This window comes from Macaca nemestrina, chromosome 20, assembly GCF_043159975.1.
Source record: "Macaca nemestrina isolate mMacNem1 chromosome 20, mMacNem.hap1, whole genome shotgun sequence".
NCBI classification, from domain to species: Eukaryota; Metazoa; Chordata; class Mammalia; order Primates; family Cercopithecidae; genus Macaca; species Macaca nemestrina.
In genome coordinates, this window is record NC_092144.1 from 385,822 (window position 1) to 413,499 (window position 27,678).

The 27,678-nt window shown below is 45.5% G+C and overlaps 1 long non-coding RNA gene across 3 annotated transcripts; it reads right to left on the minus strand.

The window, feature by feature from the left end:
• On the minus strand, positions 1-27,137 carry LOC139360511 (uncharacterized). 3 transcript variants are annotated; one of them, XR_011617915.1, is made up of 5 exons: positions 26,980-27,137; positions 24,947-25,176; positions 23,336-23,373; positions 2,199-2,325; positions 1-2,003 (listed from the first exon to the last, which is right to left on the minus strand). It is a non-coding gene; the product is annotated as an uncharacterized lncRNA (long non-coding RNA). The 3 variants fall into 3 exon arrangements; XR_011617914.1 differs by lacking the exon at positions 26,980-27,137 and having other exon boundaries at positions 24,947-25,314; XR_011617916.1 differs by lacking the exons at positions 23,336-23,373; positions 24,947-25,176; positions 26,980-27,137 and adding an exon at positions 6,429-6,642.
• Between the last annotated feature and the right edge of the window lie 541 nt (positions 27,138-27,678).

Consider the following 27,678-nt stretch of genomic DNA (forward strand, 5'->3'; position numbering starts at 1 on the left):
TTATTTATTTCTTTATTTTTGAGATGGAGTCTCACTCTGTCGCCAGGCTGGAGTGCAGTGGCACAATCTCGGCTCCCTGCAACCTCCGCCTCCTGGGTTCAAGTGATTCTCCTGCCTCAGCCTCCTGAGTAGCTGGGATTACAAGCATATGCTACCACACCCAGCTATTTTTGTATTTTTAGTAGAGACGAGGTTTCACCATGTTGGCCAGGATGGTCTCGATCTCCTGACCTCATGATCCGCATGCACAGGGCTTCCCCCCAACCCCCCGTGGTCTTTTATGTCCTTGAAAAAGAACTAAGACAACTGAAATGTGCCACCATGCCCAGCTAATTATTTTCTGTTTTTGTTTTGAGACGGAGTCTGCCTCTGTCGCCCAAGCTGGAGCGCAGTGGTGCGATCTCGGCTCACTGCAAGCTCCGCCTCCCGGGTTCACGCCATTCTCCTGCCTCAGCCTCCCGAGTAGCTGGCGTAAGCCACCGAGCCCGACATTATTTTATTTTTTGTAGAGACGGTTTCACCACGATGCCCAGGTTGTTTCACATTGTTTTAATCCAGGCTGGTTATGAACTCCTGGGCTCAAGCAATACACACACCTTGGCCTCCCAAAGTGCTGGGATTATAGGCTGAGTCACTGCACCCAGCCTCTATATCATGACTTCTTTAGTGGCGCATAAGGTAACTGGAACGAGTGTGTAGGCTTTACCGCATCTCTTACATTCATAGGGTTTTTCTCCAGTATGAATTCTTTCGTGGAGGTGAAGGGAACTGAGGAGACTGAAGGCTTGGTCACATTGTTTACATTCATAGGGTTTCTCTCCAGTATATGAGTACTTCTATGGTTACAAAGGGAACTCAAATGACTAAAGGCTTTGCCACATTGTTTACATTCATAGGGTCTCTCTCCAGTATGAATGCTTCCATGGTCATGAAGGGAAGTGGAACAGCTGAAGGCTTTATCACATTTGGTACATCTCTCTCCAGTGTGAGTCCTTTCATGCATCTTAAAACAAGAAAATCTCTGTGTTTTCCCACATTCCTTACATTCGTAGGGTTTCTCTCCAGTGTGAGTTCGTCCATGTATTAGACAAGAACCGGAAACAGTGAACGCTTTACCACATTGTTTACATTTATAGGGTTTTTCTCTTGTGTGAGTTCTCTGATGTCTTTCAACTGAATTGAGAAAATGAAAAGCTTTCCCACATATCGTACATTTATAAGCTGGATTTCCACTGTGCATTATCCTGTGTCTTCTAACACCTGGAACAGAAACAGAGTTTCCCACACTGTTCACATTTATATTGCTTCTCTCCATATGGTTTGTATCCTGAGTGAGCTAGGATGTGCCTATTAAGGAGGAAATGATGTACAAAGACTTTTCCACAAATACTGCATTCACATTGTTTTAATCCAGTAGAAATGTTCTCATTCAGATCAAGATTTGGAATGTGGCTGACAACTTGTCCACACTGACTACCTTCTTTGCTTTCACGCAGTCTCTGTGCCATATGATTTATGTAAAAAAAAATGACAAGCACATTATTATTGGTTGGTGTAATAACTTTCTACTCATTCATAGGTCTTCGACTTACACTGCTACCAATACTAGGGAAAATGCATTTTTGTTTTGTTTTGTTTTTGTTTTTGTGCCATGACTGAATTATTTGAAAGTAAATGGGCTACTACTGAAAACACAGCTACCACCTGCATAGCTATGACCAAAATAGTAACATTCATATACACAATTTTGTAATACTATTTTCAAGTAAACTCTTTTCCAAACACTGACTGCTACACTGATGCACGTTACATTTTGGGTGAAATTTTTCTAAAAGGAAATGAATTTCAAGTGACTTTTATTTGCTTTGATTGCTTGTTTTTAAATTCATTACATGCTAAGATTCCATCAGAGGACTTTATTCCCTCTTCTCGGTGCAAATTATCTTGTATCTTTCCCAAGTTCTTTGAAGTGATCTTCAATATTCTGGTCTTTCCATTTTTTCCTAAAATGCAGATGCACAAAATTATCATGAATTATTTCAAACTATAGAAACATTACTAGATTTCATGTTCATTGTACACAGTGCCCGTGCCTGATTTATTCACCAAATCATTCCCTTGCCCCATTCCAAATCACAAATAGCACTGATGATAGGGAAATACTTCTGTAATTAAGTAAAATGTGTTGTCATTCTTACCTACAGAAGCCAGGTTCCTGTAGGTTTCCTGCATCACTTCTCTGTAGAGATTCTTCTGAGAAGAATCTAGCAAAGCCCATTCCTGCTGGGTAAAGTTCACAGCCACATCCTCAAAAGCCACAGAGTCCTAGAACATTCCACACATGTGGATAGAAGGATGAGTGAGACTGAGAGCACTGGGAATGTATACTCAATTCATAAGCTGTTTACATGATTCTAAAATTTCCAAGCATTTATTCTATGACTTGATTGTCACAACTCTTTCTCTGTTCACACATACTCCCTCCCACACAGCAGTACTAACGCTAGAATTGAACTATTCAAAAAGGCAACAGCAAAGTAGAAACACCCATCTCATTAGAGAATCCAGGGAATAAGATTACGATATGCTGCTAGGAGTTACCTTTTAACTTCACTTTGTACATTTCTAGTATCTGTCATACTAAAGTCCTACCTGATGTGCATAAGGTAGTTAATATAATCAGTCCTGAGACTACTTATTCTTAAAAATGCCTGCTCGCAAATTTCAATCTTTGTTTGTATTAGGAACTTACATTTTGAAAGGGATTCCACTAACCCAAGTAATAAGAATGACTCCCTGCATCTAAATGGCTTATGCAGTATATTTTCCAAAACTTCTTCTGCTGAAAGTCTATTATTTTGTGCCACTGCAGTGGTGCTTAGGGAACCAGACACAAAAACACAGTCTGAACACTAAGTGTTCAATGAATTTCCCTGGTAGACAATATTTTACATGTGCTGTCACTTGTTAACTGTGAAAGTGAACCCATTCCACGTGATTACACCAAGAGAGAATAGGCTTATTAAATTTAATTGAGTAGTAAATAAAACCAATAATTGATATTTAACAATACTAATACAACAATTTTTCAAATTTCTATTGCACAATATCAAGGCAGAAAGGAATAAGAGGAAATAGGACACATGCTTTTTAAAATGACATTAATGTCACCACTTCCAGATGCTATTCCTATGAAACCACATAAATTCCCAAATCAGGTGGTTTTTAGGCAAGAAAAGCTACTCTTTCATATGTAGTAAAAATGACCAATGTCTAATCATTTTTAGTCATCTAAAAAAAGAGTGATGGCTTGTCTAACATACTTCTAAGATTTTCAAACAAAAATATTCAGGACAGCACAGTGTTAGCAGAGAGATGAGCAAGCAGACCAAAGGAAAAAAAGTCTTAATGACCCAGCATCTATATGGAAAGTTGAGGAATGATAGAGTAGGCACTATAGAATAGAAAAAGAAATTACATGCACTTTAAAATATGAGGCAAACCAGGCTGGCATCTACTTGGGAAAATGCATTGCATTCTTCTCTATTCCATGAACAATAATCATCTTATTATATATTCAAATACAAAAGATAAAACCAGAATACTTTCAGAAGTCACAGGAAGATTTTTTTTTTTAACGAAGGATTAGGCAGAATTTTTTTTATGTAAGAAAAAAGAGATAAAGGAACAGACAAACTCAAACATATTAAAATTTAGGGAATAAAAAGAAAATAGAGTGGGCCAGGCGTCGTGGCTCACGCCTGTAATCCCAGCACCTTGGGAGGCTGAGGCAGGGGATCACCTGAGGTCAGGAGGTTGAGACCAGCCTGGCCAACATGGCAAAAATCCCGTCTTTTTGTTGTTTGTTTGTTTGTTTATTTGTTTTTGAGACGGAGTCTCGCATTGTCCCTTGGGCTGGGGTGCAGTGGCAAGATCTTGGCTCACTGCAACCTCCACCTCCCGGGTTCAAGCAATTCTCTTGCCTCAGCCTCCCGAGTAGCTGGGATTACAGGTGCCTGCCACCATGCTCAGCTAATTTTTTCGTATTTTTAGTAGAGACAGGGTTTCACCATGTTGGCCAGGCTGCTCTGGAACTCCTGACCTCATGATCCGACCACCTTGGCCTCCCAAAGGGCTGGGATTACAGGCATAAGCCACCGTGCCAGGCCTAAAACCCTGTGTTTACTAAAAATATGAAAATTAGCTGGGTGTGGTGGTGGGTGCCTATAATCCCAGTTACTCAAGAGGCTGACACAGGAGAATCACTTGAACTCGGGAGGCGGAGGTTGCAGTAAGCAGAGATGGCGCCACTGCACTCCAGCCGGGCTACAGAGCAAGACAGCATCTCCAAAAAACAAAAAACAACACTCAGACACCCAGATAAGAGGATACACATGTGGCCACTGTCATAAATTCTTCACCAAGCTACAAGAGGGGAACTGACATTTTGGTGAATCTTTATAAATCATCAATTTATCTATCACACTTTTATTTCACCAGTAGCATTTACAAAGCTAAGTCCTACAATTCCATTTGAAATTACCCTTAAAAAGAACAGAACTTTAAAACTTACTACACTCACTCTGGGGAAGAAATAAATATGAATTTTTAGCAAACGAAATACATCATTTTACCTAGCCTCTTTGGAAATAGTATTTTTATCTTTCAAGCTGTACTGACAAAATGTATCTTACAGTCAGTGAAAACCTGAAACTCAAATAAGCGGACAAGCCTTTTCAAGGTAACAAACTCAGGGAGAGGCAGTGCTGACTCCAACGCAGACCTTTCTAAGTGTCACGGCAGGCCATTCTATCCCTTAGGACACCCATCTTGTTCAGTAAAGTACTCAATGACCACCTAGGAGGCACTGGCACTGCTCTTTGTCCTCCTGTGTGCCTTAAGTGCATTTTAATATTCAGGTTCTTGCACATCCTCTCTGGGGTGGGTTTTCCTTGTCCTTTGGGACGGCTTTTCTCTCTTCACAAGTCTAAGACAAGCTAGAGAGCAGAAATCATTTCTGCCTTTTCCTCTCAATATCAGCATCCAATTGGCAAACCATCAATGTGTCTTCGAGGAATAAAAACTCAGGCTGGAGGAATAACTTTAATGACCTAACATTGTAGGTCATGACATTACATTGTATTGTCCATTAATTTTAACGTCCTAAAATTTTAATGACCCTAAGGGGTCACCATTTTAGATGAAACTATACCAGGAGATTCCTCTAAGGCCAAGAGCATCCAGCTGCTCCCCTGAGAGACTCTACCCCCTACCTCAGGCTGTCCCTGGGGATGAGATGACCCCGGGGCTGATACTCACTAGACCCTCCAATAGACATGGCCACTGTGGGTATCCTGGGTCATCCCCAGACAGTTCTAAAATGCCAGGACTAGGAAAAGACAGGAGAGTGGCTGAGGACACAACACCCTGTCAGGTTTTCACGGGGGGACCTCAACCTAAAGACATTTTGGTAATATGTACACTTAGGAAAGACGAAAAGAAGAGAGGCACAAAGATTTTTTTTACAGTAGAGTGTCAGATGATTTATTCTCCGCTTTCCTCTCATGTAAAATGTTTGGAAACAGAAAAATATTTTGGCCAAGGTGCCTCACGCCTCTAATCCCGGCGCTTTAGGAGGCCGAGGAGGGTGATCAATTAAGGTCAGGAGTTCGAAACCAACCTAGCCAACATGGCAAAACCCTGTCTCTACTAAACATACAAAAATTAGCTGGACCTGGTGGTGGCGCCTATAAGCCCAGCTACTTGGGAGGCTGAGGCAGGAGAATCGCTTGAACCCGGGAGTCAGAGGTTGCAGTGAGCTGAGACTGCACCATTGCACTCCAGCCTGGCGACAGGGTGAGACTCTGTCTCAAAAAAAAAGGAAAAAAAAAAAAATATATATATATATGTGTGTATATATATATGTATGGTTTGCTTCCTCATTCACCTTATCAAAGCCTCTCATTTACGCCCCTCCCGTGGACCCCAAACCACAAACCATGACTGCGGTACCCGTTTATGAATCGCGTTTGCTCAAACACGCCGTTTAACGTTTTAACAAAGCCTCAGGTTAATTTTAGGGGGAGAAAGGTGGGACTGGAAACTCCATGAACCACAGCTTCTCCCACGCTGGAACCCCGCTCACCGAGTCGGGGCTCTCCCGGATCACCCTCCCGTGGTCACCGGACTACCTGGGTGGGGGAGGCGCGGGGTTCCGGAGAGGGCTCCGGCCGGCGGAAGTGGCGCCCGCAGGTACAGACAGGACGCGGGGGTCCCGCTGCCCGCGCGGCCCGGCCCTGCACCAAAGGGGACTGAGGCCCGGCTGCGCCCGGCGACTCGGTCCGCAGGTTCCGCAGCCGATGGCTGGCTCCAGCAGGTTTCAACCAGCCCTCTTCCCCACTTCCGGAAGCCAGGCGCAGTCCACTCACCGTTCCTCGGCTTCCCGGGTGTCCCGGCGTCAGCTAGGGATGTCCCAATACCCGCAGGTCACAGGGTGGCCGAGGCTGCTGCAGAGCCACTGGGCCTCCCAGAGCCAGGAAGTAGCAGCGGAGACTCACAGAAAGAGCCTACGGTGGCGAGGGCGAAACAAAGCGCCCGCCAGCCGGATCCCGGAAGCCGCCCTCTCCTTTCCGGCGGCGCGCCTGATTGACGGGTCCCCACCCCAGCTTCCCTGATTGTATGGGGCTTCAGGCCCCGCCTCCTCAGGCCCTGAGTGACAGGAGATTGCGATCTCACGTGAGGCTGGATGTGGCCAGAATGACCGTTTTGGCCTAGCGGTTTATAGGGGGTGCGTCCTTCCTGCGCTGGGATCTGACCACGCAAGGAGCACATTCGCATTTAACCTTGTATACAAGATTATAGCTATTTTGCATAAGATATAAAATTGCAAGCAATATAATGGCAATTCTGTAACTGCCCAGTGGGTTCACCTTGCCCGCTACCTCGACGGAGCCGGTTTCTCAAGACGGGGGGAATAGCAATAGAGAAGGAGTAATTCACGCAGAGTCGGCTGTGCGGGAGACCGGAGATTTGATTTTTATTTTATTTTATTTTATTTTATTTTATTTTATTTTATTTTATTTTATTTTATTTCTGAAACAGAGTCTTGCTCTGTCGCCCAGGCTGGAGTGCAGCCTCGGAGTTCTATGATTATTCAAATCAGTCTCCCTGAGCATTTGGGGATAAGAGTATTTAGAAAGTCTATTTTGCCAAGGTTGGGGATGCTTGTGCATGACACAGCCTCAGGATGTCCTGATGACAGTTGCCCAAGGTGGTCAGAGCACAGCTTGGTTTTGTTGGAGATAAATGCTCGGTGACGCAAAGTGAAACCAGCACTTAAGCAAAAGTTTTCTCAGCAACGCAATTTACCTCTGCGGAAGCGTGCTGCTCGCATCAATCACAATCGCAAGAGCACACGGAACAAAGGAAAGCAGGGGTTTTTATTCCTAATGCAATCCCTACCTCTGGCATGGGCTGGCGCCAGATCTCAAGATCTAAACTGACCCCGTTGGCTATTTGTGAATACTTTCCCAAATAAGGAAGGGGGAAGGGAGTCGTGAGTTACAACCGTGGGACGTGTGGTTTGGAAGGGAGAAATGGGTGCAGAGCAGGTAACCAAGGGAACAGATGTGAGTTATTGATTAGAACTGACGGGGGGAAGGTTGTTTACAGTAACTAAGGGCAAGGAGGCATGGAGAACAAGAAAGTTGAGTTCGAGAACAAAACACAAGAACGTTAACATGCCAAACCTTGGAAGAGAAACTGTATCTGACAGTTTTACACATTTTAGGGAGACAGGAGACATCAATCAACATATGTAAGATGAACACTGATTTGATCCGGTACAACCTGAAGCAAAAGTGGGTCAACTCGAAGCCAGGAGGGGGCTTCCAGGTCACAGGTAGGTGAGAGAGGAACGGTTGCATTCTTCTGAGTTTCTGATGACCCTTTCCAAAGGAGGCAATAAGATATGCATTCTTCTCAGCGAGCAGCGGATGACTTTGAATAGAATGGGAGGCAGGTTTGCCCTAAGCAGTTCCCAGATTGATTTTTCCCTTTATCTTAGTGATTTGCGGGGCCCAAAATATTTTCCTTTCCAATTTCCCCCTTTCGTTTTAAAAATATTTTGGAGAAAGCATTTTAGAAGAAAATCAGTCTCTGGTGGCAGGTTTTGTCTGACTTCTCATGGAGTAGCTGAGATTACAAGCGAGCGACACCACACCTAGCTAATTTTTTTTTTTTTTTTTTTTTTTTTTTTGGTAGAAACGGGGGTCTCCCTCGGTTGCCCAGGCTGTCTCTGGTGCCCAACGCAGGGCTCCCCGTAATCTCTACAAATAATCCAGTGAAGGAACACCAGAGCGTGGAAAGTTGAGGACGACCAACAAAGGACTCCCGAGTAGGTTTTCACTTCAAGCTCTAGGGTAAGGAGGGCGCTCGGGGAATTCCAGGGAAACCTCGGGAAAATGTGGGTCGAGCTGAGAGTAAGTTCGCTAATTACTTAGGCCTTGTGCAGCAGTTACTGCGCCGCGGAGGGGTAATTGTCAGTACCCAAAATCTCACATCTTTGTTCCGCCTGGTAGACAAGTATTCTCCTTGGTTCCCGGAATATGGAACCATGAATGTAGAAGATTGGGACAAGGTCGGATCAGACTTAAAACAAGCACAACAAGAGGGCCGCGATATTCCCGTCTCTGCTTGGCCTGTGTGGTCTGCAATTAAAACAGCCCTGGAGCCCTTCCACACTGAGGAGGAGAGGGAGGATTTTCAGGATGACATAGGAAAGTTGAATAATCAGGAGTCTAATTATCAGCTAAGTGAACCATGACAGTCTCGTTTAAAAAAGGGCGAGAAACGGGAAGGTATGTATGTTCATCTCCAGAGACTTATAAAAGAAACTGTGCCACCTACTGCGCCTTTAGGGGAAGGTCTGGAATGGCCACCCCCAGGCCAGCCTCATGAATATTTGGAAGGGGAGCCTGAGACCCGCGCCTTGCGGCTCCCATTGTTGCAGGCCCCGCCAGTAACTATGGCGAAGGGAAGCTTTAGGCTTGTCCAACAGCCAATTAGGATGAGGGAATGATCTAGGCTTGCCCACCTGTTAATTACGGTAGAGGAGTGCTGCGAGCGGGTCCAAATACAAATTATGGCACAGGGGCAATCCAGGCATCCATTCGCCAGGCACAAGAAATGGGGGATTTGAATGCTTGGCAGTTTCTGGTAATTATTTCACCAGCTGAGGAGGCTAGAGAACTTGTTCAAGCATGCTGGGAGCCATTTCCTTTTAAAATATTAAAAGACTTAAAGCAAGCAATTGGACAATATGGGCCAAATTCCCCTTATGTTCATTCCTTGTTACAATGTGTGGCTTATAACAGACGTTGAATACGTGTGGATTGGGAGGCATTAGCCCGATCCACCCAGTCCCCCTCTGAATTTCCCCAATTGAAAACCTGGTGGACGGATGAAGCAACAAATCAGGCAGAAATGCTCAAGCCCAACGTCCTGTTAATATCACACCTGATCAATTGCTTGGAATCGGACAGGCATGGGGTACTCTAAATCAACAGATGGTAATGGGTGATGAGGCTGTTGATCAGCTCAAAACTATATGCCTAAGAGCCTGGGAAAAACTTCACGACCCTGCTACTGCTTATCCTTCTTCTCACACATTTCAACAGGGTCCAAGGGAGCCTTGTCCTGATTCTATCGCCCGTTTGCAGGATGTGGCTCAAAAGGCTATTTCCAATTCTCATGCCAAGAAAGTGATCGTTCAGCTGCTTGCTCATGAAAATGCTAATACAGAATATCAGGCAACAATTAGACCTATTAAGGGAATGGCAGATCTAAATGAGGAAAAAACTTTAAGTGAATACATTAAAGCCAGCGATGGCATTGGGGGGCACTTATATAAGGCCAGCCTCCTTATATAAGGCCAGGGGGAGAGAGGGGGATGCTATTATTCCCCATATCGTGGGGGGTTTCTCACCCCCTGCGATGTGGATTGTAACAGTGAGGGGGAGAGAGAGGATCGCTATTACTCCCCTTTACGATGTGGATCTTAATAATTATTCCCCCCTGAAATATGTGTTCATTATTAGCAGTCTCTTTTGTTCACGATATTAGGAACAATTTCACAGGTTATGTGTACACAGCCTGCAATGGGAGAAAGATTACCATCCTCTGCACCTCCCGATATTAGGAACCATATCACACAATAAGTGTACACTTTTTCGGAGATTTGGGGTAATGTCTTCCTATTTTTCCCTGAATATTCGGAGACATATCACAGGGTGGCTGTACACCCACTACTCTCTTGGCAGGAACATCATACTTTACCTACTGGAAATTAGGAGCAATAGCACAGACTGGGTGTGAAGCCACTGTCATACTGGAAGTAATATCATGCTCTTCCCCCAAGTTATGAGGAACAATATCACAGGGGGGTGTGTACCTTCTCCGGTAGGGGTAGTAGTATCATCATCTCTTCCTTTAGATGACAGGAACAATATCACAGGGTGGGTGTACACCCCGTGTGTTTTTGGAAGCAATGTCATTCTCACTTCTTTTAGGTTTTCGGATTCATATCACAGGCAGGGTGTACACCCCTTGTTGTATTGGAGGGAGTCTCATCCTCTTTCAACCTGCATCTTTAGAACAATATCCCATGGGGGCTGTCCATCCCTTCAATATTGGTACTAATACAATCTTCTCCTTTCCTGGATATAAGAAACAATATCACAGGAGGGGTGTACACCCCTTGCAATATTGGTAGTAATATCACCTCTCCCTTGTGGTTATTAAGGACAAAATCCTAGGGTGACTGAACGGTTCTTACTTTATTGGGAATAATATCCACTCACCTCCTGGATATCAGGAACCATATCACTGAAGAAGTGTCCACCCACTTCGATATTGTCAGCCATGTCATCTTCTTCCCGCCTGGATATTAGGAACGATACCCCAGGTTTGGGGGCGCTGTACACCCACTGCGATATCGAAAGTAAAATCAGCCTCTTTCTCGCTGGATATTAGGAACTCTATCACAGGTGTGTGTGCACATTCTGGGATATTGGGAGTACTATGAGCCTCCACCCCGCTGCATATTAGGAACAATATACAGGGGGGCAGGGTGGTTACAGCCCCTGCGATATTGAGAGCAATATTCTTCTCTTTCCCCTGTACATTAGGGTCTACATCACAGGGGTCTGTATACCTGCGATATTGGGATTAATGTTGTCCTCTCCCCTATTGAATGTCAAAAACAGTATCATAGAAGGGTGTACACCCCCTGCGATATGGCCAGTAATATCATCGTCTCTACCTTTGGATACTAGGAACAACATCACAGAGGGTGTGTACACTCCCCTGCGATATTGGGCATAATGTTATCCTCTCTTCCCCTGGATATTAGGACTGATATCCCTGGTGGTGGGAGGTGGAGTACATTAAGAACAATATCACTGGGTGGGTGTACACCCTGAGATATTGGGTGTAGTATCCTCCTCTCTTCCCTAGGATATTAAGAACAATATCACTGGAGGGGTGTACCTCTGCAGCCCCTGTGTTATTGGGAGCAATAGCATCTTCTCCCCCTCTCAATATAAGGAACAATATCCCAGGGTGGGTGTACATCCCCTGCGATATTGGGCGTAATGTCTTCGTCTTCCAACGTGGATATTGGGCATAGTGTCACAGGGGGGTGTAAGCTTTCTTCGATATTGGGAGCAGTATCACCCTCTCCCCTCAGGATTGTAGGCAAAATATTGAAGTGGTTTTACAACTCGTGTGATATGGGCAGTAATATCCTCTCCCCACCTAGATGTTAGGAACTATATCACAGGCAGCTGTACACTTCTTTTTTTTTTTTTTTTTTTTGAGATGGAGTCTAGCTCTGTCGCCTGGGCTGGAGTGCAGTGGCTGGATCTCAGCTCACTGCAATCTCCGCCTCCCGGGTTTACGCCATTCTCCTGCCTCATCCTCCCGAGTAGCTGGGACTACAGGCGCCCACCACCTCGCCCAGCTAGTTTTTTGTATTTTTAGTAGAGATGGGGTTTCACCGTGTTAGCCAGGATGGTCTCAATCTCCTGACCTCGTGATCCGCCCGTCTTGGCCTCCCAAAGTGCTAGGATGACAGGCATGAGCAACCGCGCCCAGCCTCGACTGTACACTTCTTGTGATATTGGGAGTCATATCATCCTCTCCCATCATGGATATTCAGAACAATATTACAAAGGAAGTGTACACCCCCTGCCATATTGAGAGTAATATTATGCTCTCCCCTTCGGGATACTAAGAACAATACCGCAGGAGGTGTGTACAACCCCCGTGATATTGAGAGTAATATCATCCTCTCCCCCTGAATATAAGAAACAATATCACAGGAGGATGTACACCTCCTGTGATATTGGGAGTCATATCATTTTCTCTTTCTCTGGATATTCGGAACAATATCACAGTGGGTGTGTACACCCCCTGCGATATTGCCAGTAGTATCATCATCTCCCTTCCAGGACATCTCCCTTATGATATTGGGGGTAATATCTTCCTCTCCCCCGCTGGCTATTAGGAACAATGTCACAGAAGGGGTGTACACCCCCTGCTCTATTGGGAGTGATATAGTCCTTTCTGTCCCTGGATATTAAGAACAATATCACTAGGGAGTGTACACCTCCTGTAATATTGAAACTAATATCATCCTCTCGCCTCCTGGATATTAGGAACCATATCACAGGGGTGGTGTACACCCCCTGCGAAATCAGAAGAAATGTCATCCTTTCGACTTTTGGATGTTAGGGACAATATCACGGGGGAGGTCTACGCCCTCTGCGATATTTGGAGTCCTATCATCCTCTCCCACCCAGGATATAAGGAACGAGATGACCGAAGGGTTGTACACCCACTGCGATAGTTTCAATAATGTCATCCTCTACCACCTGGCTATTAGGAATAACATCATAGAGGGGTGTATACTTTCTTTGATATTGGGAGTAATATCCTCTCCCCGCCGGATATCAGGAACAAGTCTATTAATTATTAATATTAATAAATATAAGAAAAATTAAGAGTAATCATCGATGTTCATAATCACAATAAAGATAGTAAAAATTAATACTGGTTAAAAATGTTAATGATTAGTATTAATAATTAATAGTAATATCACTGTTAATAATAAAATAATGATATCAGCAATAATGTTAAATCAATACTAAGTGATGCTGGTAATAAAATAATAATTAATATTAAGAACTAATAATATTGTTAAACGTGATTAATGTTAATAATTAATTTTAAGTATGCATAATCATATATTTAAAATAATTATCCATAATTAATAAATGGATTCCTATTAATCAATAGTATCATTGATAATTATTAAAATCGATCATTGATGTTTAATAATTAATTATATTATTACTCCTAATACCACAGGGGGGGTACACCTACCTGTGATGCTGTTCCTAATATCCAGGGACGGAGAGCATGATTTTAGTTTTAATACCACAGTACGTGTACACTCACCGCGTGACACTGATCCTAATATAAACGGGGGTAGAGTATGACATGACTCCAAACATAGCAATGAATGGACAGCTACCCGGTAATATTGCTCCTAATATTCATGGAAAGTGTGTATTATATTACTCCCAATATCACAGGGAGGGTACAGCTCTTCTGCGATATTGTTCCTGGTATACGGAGGGGGAGAGGATGATAATAATTCGTAGGCTGTGTTCACCCGCCCAGTGATATTGTAATTAATATCCTGGGAGGGAGAGGATGATATTACTCCCCGTGGAGCAGGAGGTGTACACCCAGCCTGGGATATTGTTCCAAATATCCATGGAGGGGAGCGGTTGATATTACTCCAAATATGGCAGGGGATGTACATCCACCCTGTGACATTCTTCTCAATATCTCAAGGCCGAGAGGCTGATATTACTCCCAGTATCGCAGACACTGTACATCCCTGTGTGATAGTCTTCCTGATATCCTGAAGGGGAGAAGACGGTATTAATCCCCATATTGCAGGAGGTGAACACCCACTCTGTGATATCTTTCCGAATTTGCAGGGGTAGAGAGGATAATATTCCCAATATTGCAGAAGATGTACACGCCCCCTCCCCCTGTGATATTATCCTGAATATTCCAAGGCACAGAAGACGATGTTACTCCCAATATCGCAGAAAGTGTACACCCCCCAGGGATGTTGTTCCCATGATCCAAGAGGGGAGAGGATGATACGACTTTCAATATCGCAGGGGTGTACACGCCCCCAGTGATACTGTTCCTAATTTCCACCTGGGAGAGGATGATATTACTCCCAATATCGCAGGGGTCATAAACACTCCTTTGATATTGTTCCTAATATTCAGGCGGGGAGAGGATGATATTCCTCCCTATATTGCAGAGGGTGTACACCCGTCTTTGATACTGTTCGTAATGTCTAGACGGGGAGATGATATTACTCTCAGAATCGTAAACACACTGTGTGTCCACCGTGGATCCTAATATCCAGGGAGGGAAATTACTCCCCAAGACGTGGGTGGTGTCCACCCCGCCTGTCACATTGTTTCCTATACCCAGGGAGGAGAGGATGATATTGCTACCAATATCGAAGAAGTGTACACGCCCCCTGTGATATGGTCCCTAATATCGTCGTTGGGAGAGGATGATATTACTCTCAGTATCACAGGGGTTGTCCATCCCGCCTGAGATATTTTTCCTACTATCCAGAATAAGAGAGAATGATATTACTCCCAGTAGTGCAGGGGGTGTCCCCCCGCCATGTGATATTGTTCTCAAGAGCTAAAGGAAGAGAAGAGAATATTATTCTTTGTACTGCAGGGAGTGTACAACCAACTGCGATATTGTGAGGCACCCCTTGTGAAAACAAGAAAGACTGGAATTTGATGAGACTCCAGTACCACCTGGGCAGCTCTGCCTTCCCCCAGTCTCTCCAGCTCCCTTTTCTGTCCCGTGGGTGTAGGAGAACAGCTCTCCGCAGCAAGGTCCCACCCAGGGCTTCAGAGGACTTGATGGATTCACTATTTCCTTCTGTTAGCAACACCAGGCATGGCTCTCTGCTGCGGATACTAACAGAACATTTTCTCTGTTTAATTTCTGAAAGGAATTTCTCTGGGATTTCCTGAACCATCAGGAGGGTCCCCGCATAAGAGATCATTTAAGCCACGGGGAGATCAACTTACATGAATTTTCAAAAGAAACAACTAATCAGTTGCTTGCATTTTCTGTTGTACTCTTACTCAGATCTGTTGATGAAGGTCTACTATCAGTTTTTAAGGTAATTTACAGGGAAGAAAATCATTAATTAGATTAACTCATTCAGCTATGAAAGGATATAGTTTATTTTTCAAATGTAATTAACTATTAATCATCTTTTAGTATATCTGAGTTACAGTATCCTCCATCAGAAAAAAAGTGACTGGATTACACATAAGTTTATATTCTCTATCACAGATCAATCAATATTAATCTTAGCTAAAATAATTTAACTTTTTTCTTAAAAACACATTTGCTTTTGTATGTAACAGCAGCTAAGTATTAGAAATCAAAGAGCAAATTATAAAACAGGATTAACCAAATATTAGGAAATTTTTACAGATGTTTGCTGCATCGATGGGGTAGGATATTTGCATCATCAATAAACTAATTCTTTTATTATTTCAAAGTAAATAATTTAGGTTAGAATATTTGTTATTGACATTTTAATTTTTTCAAATTATACATTTGACAGTTATTTTTAAAATGTTTAAATGTTCAAAGAAAAATTACTAGAAATAGAAAAACTAATGTGAAAAGTAACAGCCCTCAAGAATTCCATCTCCCAGAAATAACTACCGTTAATAATTAGGTAGTGTTGCTACCACATTTTTGCTATGAGTGTACCAAAGTGAGTTCGTTGGAAGGTACGTTGTGTTTTATAGCTAGCATTTTTCATTAACAGTGTGTTTTTGGCATCTTTGTTCTGCCTTATTCTTTTTGTCAGCTGTTTGATATTCCATTTTATCAATATGTTATTATTTACCTAAGCAGTCCTTCATTGATGGATGAGTTGTAATGTTCCTGATGTAGAAAATTCCTAATTATGCTGAAATGAACATCTTTGTTCATTTGGGCACTTATGTAAATACTCTTAAATAAAAGTAAAGTTCTAAGACAAAAGATATCAATAAGGTTTTTTAAATTCTTTTATTTATTTATTTATTTATTATGAGACAGGGTCTCGCTCTGTCGCCCAGGCTAGAGTACAGTGGTGCAGTCATGGCTTATGATAGCCTCGACCTCCTGGGCTCAAGCCATCCTCTTGCCTCAGCCTCCCGAGTAGCTGGGACCACAGGCGCAAGATTATCCAGCCAAGATTATGTTTTTATTTTCATTCTTTTTTTATGTTTACTAGATGTTTATAATTATTTCATTGCCTATTAATGTATTTTCTCCATTTATTTCAGTTTCATTTTTCCCACTGGTTCATTAGCCTTATTTGTGTACATATTGCTTTGTTATTTGTTCATAGGTTTTGATTTTTTTTCCTTTGGTTTCACGTTTGGAGTCATTCTGAAAAGAATCTTTGCTTTTCAAAATTAAAAATATAGGTATACATTTTCTCTGGTACTTCTATTTTTTCTTTTTCTTTTCTTTTTTTTTTTTTTTTTTTTTTTTTTTTTTTTTTTTTTTTGAGACAAAGTCTCACTCTGTCACCCAGGCTGGAGTGCAGTTGCACAATCTCAGCTCACTGCAACCTCTGCCTCCTGGGTTCGAGCAGTTCTCTGCCTCAGCCTCCCGAGTAGCTGGGATTACAGGTGTCTGCCACCACGCCCGGCTAGTTTTTTTGTATTTTTAATAGAGGCGGGGTATCATCATGTTGGTCAGACTGGTCTTGAACTCCTGACCTTATGTTCCACCCGCCTCAGCCTCCCAAAGTGTTGGGATTACAGGCATGAGCCAACGTGCCCTACCTATTTTTTCTTTATTTTCCATTTACGTCTTTGGATCCAACTGGAATTTATTTCATCTTGAGAGTAAGGTACAGAGTCTAGCTTTACTTTAAAAAAAATTAATAGTTATTATTCTGTGTAAACTTGGACAAACATAAAACCCCAAAAACAAATAAGAACACCTCATGGGTTGAGTTAGGGATAATTGACATTTTTCACAATATTGAAGCTTATTCAGGGACACAGTGTCTCCCTATCTTCATTCCTCAAGTCCTCCCATCTACGTGGCACCTCCAGCCTCCCAGGTGGCTGCTCAGGTTGGAAGCCTCAGATTCCTCTCCTCTCTTCATACTCCGTCCTTGGAACAGGTTTTAGAAATATGTTCCACAGTCCGGGCACGGTGGCTCATGCCTGTAATCCCAGCACTTTGAGAGGTCAAGGCAGGTGGATCACCTGAGGTCAGAAGTTCGAAACCAGCCTGGCCAACATGGTGAAACCATGTCTCTAATAAAAATACAAAAACTAGCTGGGCATGGTGGTGGGTGCCTGTAGTCCTGAGAATAGCTTGAACACGGAAGGCAGATGTTATAGTGAACCGAGATTGTGCCACTGCTTTCCAGCCTGAATGACAGAGCAAGACTCCATCTCAAAAAAAAGAAAAAGAAAAAAAAAAGAAATATGTTCCACATCTGCTTCTTCCTGTCCCTCCTGTGCCACCACCTGGCCATACCGCCTTGGTCCCTCCCTGGAATGTCGCTGGTACTGACTGGTCTGCCCACCGACTTCTGCGAGCCCTTCCCCTTGTCATAACACAGCAGCCAGACTGATCCTTCCCCAACATGTCTTCCTCTACTCAGAAGCCCACAGATGGGTTCATGTCTTGGAACAGAAACCAGGTGCTCTGCAGTGGCACACATACACTGCTCTGCAGTGGGATATATATGCTGCTCTGCAGTGGCACACATACACTGCTCTGCAGTGGGATATATACGTGGCTCTGCAGTGGCACACATACACTGCTCTGCAGTGGGATATATACGCTGCTCTGCAGTGACACATACACTGCTCTGCAGTGGGATATGTAGGCTGCTCTACAGTGGCACACATACGCCGCTCTGCAGTGGGATACATACGCTGCTCTGCAGTGGCACACATATGCTTCGTGTGGGTCTGCCCTGTGGGGACATCACCCGTGCAGGCACATGTGTGTGCCTCCCGTGTTCTGCCCAGCACACTCCCTAGTGCACTCCAGGCTCTCACACATCTGAGTGAAGGGAAGGCCAGCACATTTCTTCCATAGTTAACATCTAGCTACTTGAGTTGTTTGTTTTGTGCTTTTAAGAATTGTAAGTAGCGGGCCGGGTGCAGTGGCTAACACCTGTAATCCCAGCACTTTGGGAGGCCAAGGCAGGTGGTTCACCTGAGGTCAGGAGTTCAAGACCAGTGTGGCCAAACGTGGTGAAACCCCGTCTCTAATAAAAATACAAAAAAATTAGCCAGACGTGGTGGTGGGTGCCTGTAATCCCAGCTACTCAGGAGGCTGAAGCTGGAGAATCACTTGAACCTGGGAGGCAGAGGTTGCAGTGAGCTGAGATCACACCAGTGCACTCCAGCCTGGGCAAAAAGAGTAAGACTGTGTCTCAAAAACAAAAAGAAAAAAGAAAAGAAAAAAGAATTGTAGGTAGTTACAGATTTTTTAATTTGTCAACTATCAATTCACTGACTTTGTTTCTCATAGGTTTCAGTTGACTGACTTGGATTTTTAAGTTATGTGGTTATATCAGCTTCAAATGATGTAATTTTTATGCTTGTAAAAATATGTATGTGCTTAGCAATTAAATGATTATGTGATTTTTTTTTTTAGTTGTATTGTTTTTTAGTGTTTAAGTAACTATTTCCTAGTTAAATTTCCAATTGTTTGGAATCCTTTTTTTCTTATTCATCTCCAGTTTTGTGCACAGAGGGTGGGTGTGGCATTTGTGATCTATTATTGTTAATGGCCTCCATTTAAAATCATTTTATTGGCTGTGATTTCCTTGCCATGTGAAACTATTTTAGTGAAGCGTTTGCTTTTCTAGCTGCAAAAAATTGTTTGAAGAAAGATAATGAGAAATGGGGACTCTAATTGGCCTACAGTTCAATAGAAGAAAACTAAGTCTACCCAAACACGATAGTAGCCACTGTTTTCTCTAAACTAGGAAAAAGCAGCAGTAGAATTGTTGATTAGTCTTGAAGAAGGCTATAGTTCTCGCTGCCATCCGGTTTTTCAGCCTAAAAAACAGGTATGCCGAATGCAGGGTGCTGGGAGGGGTGTGTACGTCTCTGAAACCACCTGTCTTTTGCAGAGATGCTGGAAGGGTGCAGTCTGCCTGCTGAGTCAGACTTTGAGTTGGGCAGATCCAGCTTTCTAGCCAGCGTGGTGCTTGCTGTGGCCCTGGCCTGGTTGCTTAGTCTTCTGAGCCTCAAGTTCCGTGTCTCGCTTTTGAAAGTAATGCAGTGCTGATGGCACTGAGGTTTTTAGTGTTAAATGGATGAGCACTGGGAAGTGTTTTTGCTGAATCCCCTGCCAGGCTTTTATTGCTGTAGGCAGTAACGCAGAGCTGGGAGCAGTTTTTATTTGTCAGTGGTGAGTAATGTCAGTTTTTCTTCTCCTACACGGACTAGCTTTTGTTAACTTACTGAAACAAACAATTTTTTAAGCATTTCTGCCAGGAAGTTCCAATTTGGCAATCAGCGAAGGTGTTTTATTCTACATACGGGAGGATACAAGGGTAGTGCAAGGGGATGAAAAAGACAGTCCCCAAGAATATAAGCATCGTGACAGCTGTGCAGCTGAAAATTCATAAATGAGACTACCTCTAAAAGGAAGCTGTAAAATCAACATACAGCGGGTCAGGAGAGATTTGCAAAGGCGCTTTAAAGAAATGGTGCCTTGAGAAGTCGGAGGCCTCCTTGAGAATGCCTTAAGGAAAATACTGTTAGAAGGGGGTTGTCAGCAGTGAAGTTGGGAAAACAGCCTCCTGGAGGTGTGGCTTGGAGGCAGAACATTGGGCTGCACTGGTCGGATGCCATTCCCCGTTGGCACCGCAGACCAGCTTTACCAGTAGGGATTGCCATGCTTTCCAAGCGCAAGCCCTTAGGAAGGTAGAGGTGGGCAGGTAGGGAGGAGGGAAGATTTAGGAAGGAAGAGGAGCTTCAAGAAGGCAGCCTTTGTCTTCCAACCAGAGCTGCTGAGGCTCCAGACCATCCTCTCCTGCGCCCCACGGTGGCTATTTGGGTCCTTACCACTTCCTGTCCCCCTCCTGGCATCTCACAGGTATTCAGGCAGCTTTGCATCCTGGGCTTCGGTTATTCCTGCTGTTGAGACCACTCACGCTCCGTGGTGTCAGCAGCCACCGTTTGACTTGCTCATGTGCTAGTGGGTTAGAAATGGGGAGCATCTGCCGAGGGATCTGTCCTGTGGCCTGGCCTGGGTGTGGACGGCTGTGGTCCCCCAGGGCTTCGTGGATGTTGCGTCTGAGAAGACTGGAAGTTGGCCGGAGGCCTCATGGGGGTCCTGCAGGGACAGTCTCAAGGTGACAGCGGCTGCACCCCGAGCACGGCCTGAACTGGAGAGGCACCTGCGCCTCTGACATGGCTTTGCATAACACGCAGCATCTTCACACCTGCTGTGTTCTGCTGGTTCCAGGCCAGTCATCAGAGCTCGTGCAGATTTGGCGGGGTCCTCCCTCTCAATGGCAGGTGTCGAAAGAACCTCTGGACATGGTCATAGCCATCCCAGACGTTCACTCCCTACCAATCCCCTGGTGGTTTCCCCAGCCTTCCCCCACCTGTACTGAAGAACTGACACCCGCCCTCTGGTTTTAAAATGTTTAGAATTTGTAATAATTTTATAGATATGTATTTTCTAGAGAGTGATGTAACATCCATAACAATCTAAAAATAGATTTTCTAGGAAATTACCGTGAAATCTACAAAGTCAATAAAACATTTCATCCCAGGTGCTGAGCTGTGAGGAGAGTATCAGGGTTTGGGCTCTGCTGCCTTTCCCCGAAGAACTCACTTGGGAAGCAGTCAGGTACGTGGCATCCTGGGGCCTGGCTGACCTCAAGCTTGTCTGGTACTGTTAGTGTCAGCAGCATTTCTTCTTTAGCGAGGCTGTTGGAAGATAAAAGGGGAAGGAGGAATTTCTGGGCCTTGGTGGCTGTGAGGAGCTGCAAGTGATGCTGAATGCAATCTTCCAGCTGGCCTGGGGCCCTGGTGGAGACTGAACATGGAACGAGGGGCAGGTTTTGTGGGTAGACAATGGCGTCCATGAGAACTACTGAGTAGGCAGAAAGAAAGATGGGTCTGAAGCTCAGGAGAGAAGTGGGGATGGAGGCATGCATTCTGGAATCATAGACAACAGCAGACATACTTGTTCAGCAGGAGGAATATGCAGGTTGTTCATCGTCTCGTCATCAGTCATCATTGGACTTTGCTTTTCGCATGGGGCATCGTTTCTTTCTCCACTGTCCCATGATGGTGGCTTTTTACATTTTATATTTGGGGAAACTAAGATTCACAGTCAGGTTGCTGCTCAGTGAACCATTAACCATTATTGTGCATGGGCACTAATGTGGGCATTTTAATTGTCATGTATCTTTAAATATTTTCTATTTTTCAGATTAGAAGATAATTCTGAAACAAATGCCAGCCACTCTTTAATTACAAAAGTGACGGATGAGCTGTATCAACATGTGCCTGAGAATCATTGTGTTTTAAAGGAATTGGATCATCTTCCTACTGAGATGTAAGTTCCAGGACATCCTGACAACTGTTAAAACATTGATTCTGCAGATTAGCATAGCAAACTTAGACATTTTCTATGTTTTAGATTTTATAAAGTAGTCTTAGAATCTCACTGTTACTACTCCAAGAGGAATTATGAGATCAGTTTTGATAATCTCTGTGCAAGCGTGGCATATCTGATGAGGCTGTGAATGTCAGATTCTGTTTGCCACAATTCAGTGTATTTAATTAACACTTGCCGCATGTCACAGTTGTCCCTGCAGACCCACCAGTGATACGCAGCTAGCCCTGGCTCCCAGAAAGCCGCAGCCTTGCAAGTACAGGAGAGTGAGGTACAGTTGAGGATCACAATGCCTGCTCCAAGTCTGGCTCTGTTTGCAGGTGGCCCCAGCTGCTCCGTGAGCTCTGCAGCACACCCTTTCCTACCCTCTTCTGCCCCAGGATTGTGCTGAAAGTGCTGGTTGTGCTCCAAAGCATCGGCAAGCAGTGTCACCACGTGTCTGGCCAGGTCACCATTGCCTCGGAGTTGAGACACAGGCAGTGGGTGGAGAGGATGCTGCGGTCTCGCCAGCGGCAGAACTACCTGCGTATATGGAGTAGGTGTGCCCTCACTTTCCTGTTTTGGAGGGGCACTGTGGGGCAGGAAGTTGTCACAGATGCAGTTCCAGTCCCCACTGAAGACACACACAGTAGGCCCCTCACTGAACCCATCGACAGGTGTTGATATACTTGGAGTTCACAACTGAGAGTATGAACCCAACGTATCTGAGACAGGTCTCAATCCTTTTAGAAAGTTTACTTTCCCAGGGTTAAGGACGTGCTGTGACAGCCTCAGGAGATCCTGACAGCATGTGCCCCAGGTACTTGGGGCGCAGCTTGCTTTTATACATTTTTATACATTTTAAGGAGACATAAGACATCAGTCAGTAGGTGTAAGGTGTACATTGGTTCCATCTGGAAAGGCAGGAAAACACAAAGGTGGGGGCCTTCCAGGTTATAGGTGGACAAGAGACAAAGGATTGCATTGTTTTGAGTCTTTCATAGGCCTTTCGGTGAATACACAATTGACTTGTGAGTGGGGGTAGAGGAATAGTGACTTACACCTTAGTGTGGCTCAGTGAAGCTGCATTTTACACAGGGTAGAGGAAGCAATCATATAGGTATTTGTCTCAGGTGAGCTGAGGGATGACGCCCTGTCCCACCCCTGGGAAGATCAGCTGGCAACTGCATTGCCAGGGTGAAATTCAGCAGAAGTCTTTCTGAGGGAGGTCTGTCTTTGTGAGGGAGGTCTGTATGTAGCTTTTTTCTCTTGTAGCCACATTATTTAGGAATAAAATGGGAGGCAGGTTTGCCTGAGGCAGTTCCCAGCTTGACTTTTCCCTTTGGCTTAGTGAGTTTGGGGTACTGAGATTTATTTTCCTTGCATGGTGGAAACAAAAGTTAAGTTCCCACAGCATGTTTCTGGTCATAAAAATATTGCCAAACTTCTTAAAAAAGACCCAAAACACTTACAGTGTTAAACACTGAGGCACATATGAGCTCTATGGACATTTAAGAAAGATGAATAAAAACAAGTGAGAACTACTCACTGTTTGGCGAGGCAGTGAATGACGGCAGTCCGGCAGTCCTGTGGTGGTTAAATGAGGCAGTAAATGTTTGCAGAGCGAGACCTCCCCAGGCCCGCCCCTTTCCCCCCACCCACAGCTCCAGCACCAACAGGAACAAATGTGTGGGTCACTGAGCACTTTTGTACCGACATGCACTGTCGAGCACTTGCATGATGATGGTAGACTTTACAAGTTCTTATAATTTGTATTCATTCATTCATTCATTCATTCATTCATTTTCCAACCTGTTCATTCCAGTTCAGAGTTGTGGGTGGCTGGAGCCTATCCAAGCAGCTCCGGGTACAAGGCAGGACCCACCCCGGACAGGACGTGGTTCCTTCGCAGGGCCAGTCACACACCCACACTCACTCTGGGACCATGGAGATACGCCAGTTCACCTAATGTGCACGGCTCTGGGATGTGGGAGGTAACTGGGGGATGGGAGAAAACCCATGCAGAACATGCTTCTCCACACAGACCATGGCCCTCACGGTGTATCGATTTCTTTTCTCACTGATGTTGTGATGAAACGGTGTTGAATGAAATGATGTTATCTGAGGACTGTGAGGACTCCCCATGCTGATTTTCATAGAAAGTTATAGTACATACTATTTTAAATAGTGTTTGTAATTTGGCCTATGGAAATGTGGGTTCTATCTACCTAAATGAATATTTGGATTTAAAGTATAACAGCGGATTAACTGGATTTGGATTTAAAATATAACAACAGATTAACTTAATAGCAGATTAACAGCATTATGGTTCCTTCGCTTACAGTGTATATTTTAGAATGTGCTACATCCTTAAGAAATGACCATTTTGGATACATTTCTAGAACTTTTGGGTTGAGTGGTATCTGTGTTTTTAAAGCTTTAAATAGATATCACTGGATTCCCCTCCAGAAGGGTGCTACTCAATTTACACTCTTACCAGCAGTTTATAAGACAAGGTCATTCTGTTATTACCACTCTCCAAAACCAGAATATTTTTAAATGTCTCAACTAGTTTCACAGGAAAAATAAGATCTTACTTTAGTTGGGATTTCTTTAATCTGGTGGCATTGAGCCTGCTTTTGTATTGAGGCCATTTGTTTTCCTCTAGTGAGAGTCCCTCCCTAGATGTCAGAGGGCAGGGCGCAGGGGGGCTGCTGGGCGCAGACTGGGCCTGCCTGGTGCTCCGTGAGTGTGCAGAGCCCCTGGCAGCCCTGACATAGACCGTCAGATGTCTGAGAGTCTCAGATGATGACTGATGAGCAAGGAATGCGGATGTGCAGGATGGGCCAGGAGCAAGGGCTACACTGGGCACTCCCGCCAGCCACGGGCCTGGGGGCTGGAAGCAGGCATTGGGCTCTGAGGATTAGGAAAATTATTTTTTGAGAAGTTGGGACTTAAGGATGTTGATGAAGTGAAACATCTTTTTCCTGATGAAGGTGGAAAATACCAACATTCCTCACGTTTGAATTTACTTTCATCTGTTTTTAGTATCAGACTACTGTCCCCTGTGCTCAGCCTGATCTGGTTCCTCATTACGCTGGAGTTGGTCAATGGGAAGAATTCTGTTCATGGGAAGAATGCGCGTGAGTATCAGCAGTACCTAAAGTGAGTATGTTCCACTTCTCTGTAGTCGCATTGCATCGTGGGCCAGATTGGGGGTGAGCCTGTAGGAGTGAGACTGGGGCAGCATGAGGGCCACCATCTCCTTGGTGGCCCCACCGCCATCTCAGGCAAGGGTCTGACATCTGGCCTGCAAGAAGAACTCCCACATCCAAATGTCTCAAAACCACATTTTGTTTGTTTGTTTGTTTCTCGAAGACAGAGTTCCATCTGGAAAGGCAGGAAAACACAAAGGTGGGGGCCTTCCAGCATATAGGCGGACAAGAGACAAAAGATTGCATTGTTTTGAGTCTTTCATAAGCGTTTCAGTGAATACACAACTGACTTGTGAGTGGGGGTAGAGGAATAGTGACTAAGACCTTAGTGTGGCTCAGTGAAGCTGCATTTTACACAGGGCAGAGGAAGCAATCATATACGTATATGTCTCAGGTGAGCTGAGGGACGAAGCCCTGTCCCACCCCTAACACTAACCATAACCCTAACCCTAACCCAAACCCTAACACAAACCCTAACCCTAACCCTAAAATCCTAACCCTAACCCTAAAACCCTAACTCTAACCCCTAACCCTAACCCCTAACCCAAACCCCAACCCCTAACCCCTGACCCTCACTCTCACCCTGACCCTGACCAAGACCCTAACGCCTAACCCCTAACCCAGACCCTAACCCTAACCCCTAACCTTAAACCCTAACCCTGACCCTAACCCCTAACTCTAACCCTAACCCAACCATAACTCTAACCCCTAACCCTAACCCTAAAACCCTTAACCCTTAAACCCAACCCTAACCCTTAACCCTAACCTTAACCCTGTAACCCTAACCACCCTAACCCTATAACCGTAACCCTAACCCTAAAACCTAACCCTAACCCTAAACCCTAACATTAACCCCTAACCCGAACTCGAACTCTAACCCGAACCCAAACTGTAACCCTAACCCTAAGACTTAGCTCTAACCCTAACCCTAACCCTACCCCAACCCCAACCCTAACCCAAACCCTAGCCCTAGCCCTAACCCTAACCCCTAACCCTAAAACCCCTAACCCTAACCACTAACCCTAACCCCTAACCCTCACCCTCACCCCTAACCCTAACCCTTAACCCTAACCCAAACCCCTAAGCCCTAACCCTTAACCCTAACCCCAACCCCTAATCCCTAACCCTAACCCCAACCCTAAACCCTAACTCTAACCCTAAACCCTAACTCTAAACCTAACCCAACCCCTAACCCTAACCCCAACCCCTAACCCTACCCCTAAACCCTGACACCTAACCCCTAACCCTAACCCTAGCCCTAAAACCCTAACAATAACCCTAAGCCTAACCCTTAACCCTAACCCTAGCCCTAACCCTAACCCCCAGCCCTAACCCTAACACTAACCCGAACCCCTAACCGTAACCCTAACCCCCTAGCCCTAACCCTAACCCCTAACCCGAACCCTAACCCTAAAACCCTAACCCTAAAACTCTAGCCCTAGCCCTAAACCATAACCCCTATCTCCAACCCCTAACTCTAACCCTAACCCTAACCCTATTGCTACGTTCGCATTGACTATGTGTTATTATGATCGCTGTCTTAGCACTCCAGGGCAACGTGGGGAATGCAGATCTTGCATTAACTTTTCTATTGAGGCAGTGCATTAGCATTAGAGGTACTTGTTCCGTGAGCACTGGGGGTGTCGTCTTTGGGGTGTCATGTCTGCGTATGCTGCATTTGTGTTCCGGGCCACGGTGTGGACCTCGCACTGAGGCCGCCTAGCCCTGGGTGGGGAGAACCTCGGTGCGCAAGATTGAGAGCGGCTTTTGGTTTCCCGTTTTCCACACTGAACCATTCTAACTAGTCTCTGACCTTCATTACTCAAGGCTACAAACAGAAAGGAGTTTATTCGCCGTGGATACGGCTCCGCATTGCCCCAAAGCGAGGCTGAGAACGCTGCTCCGCCTTCGCGGTGTACCCCGTGTCTGTGCTGAGCAGAACGCAGCCCCACCCTCGCGGTGCACCCCACGTGCTGACCTGGGCTGAGAAGAACGCTGCTCCCCCTTCGCGGTACCCCCGAGGTCTGCGCAAAGGAGAACACAGTTCCGCCCTCGTGATGCTTTCTGGATCTGTGATGAAGACAATACAACTCCGCCCTCGCAGAGGCACAGCGCCGGCGCGGCGGCGCAGAGTCGCAGGCCCGGGCGGCGCAGCGGCGCAGGCCCAGTGTCGGGCGCGAGCGTGGCGCAGGCGGCGCAGGCGCAGAGTCTCAGGCCGGGGCGGCGCAGGCGCAGAGTCGCAGGCCGGCGTGGCGCAGACCCAGAGACGCAGGCCAGCGCGGCGCGGGCGCAAAGTCGCAGGCCAGGGCGGGCGCAGAGTCGCGCCCCGGCCCAGAGTCGCAGGCCGGAGCGACGCAGGAGCAGAGTCGCGCGCCGGCGCGGCGCAGGCGAAAACTCGCAGGCGAATAGTCGCGCGCCGCCGTGGTGCAGGCCAGCGCAGGCGCAGAGTCGCACGCCCGTGCGGCGCAGGCCTAGAGTCGCGCGCCGGCGCGGCGCAGGCCGGCACAGACCGGCGCAGTCGCAGAGTCGCGGGCCGGCGCGGCGCATGACAGCGCAGGCGCAGAGCCGCGGGCCGGCGCGGCGCAGGCCGGGGGCAGGCGCAGAGTCGCAGGAGAATAGTCGCGGGCCGGCGCAGGCGCAGTGTCGCAGGCGGGCGCGACGCCGGCGCAGAGTCGCG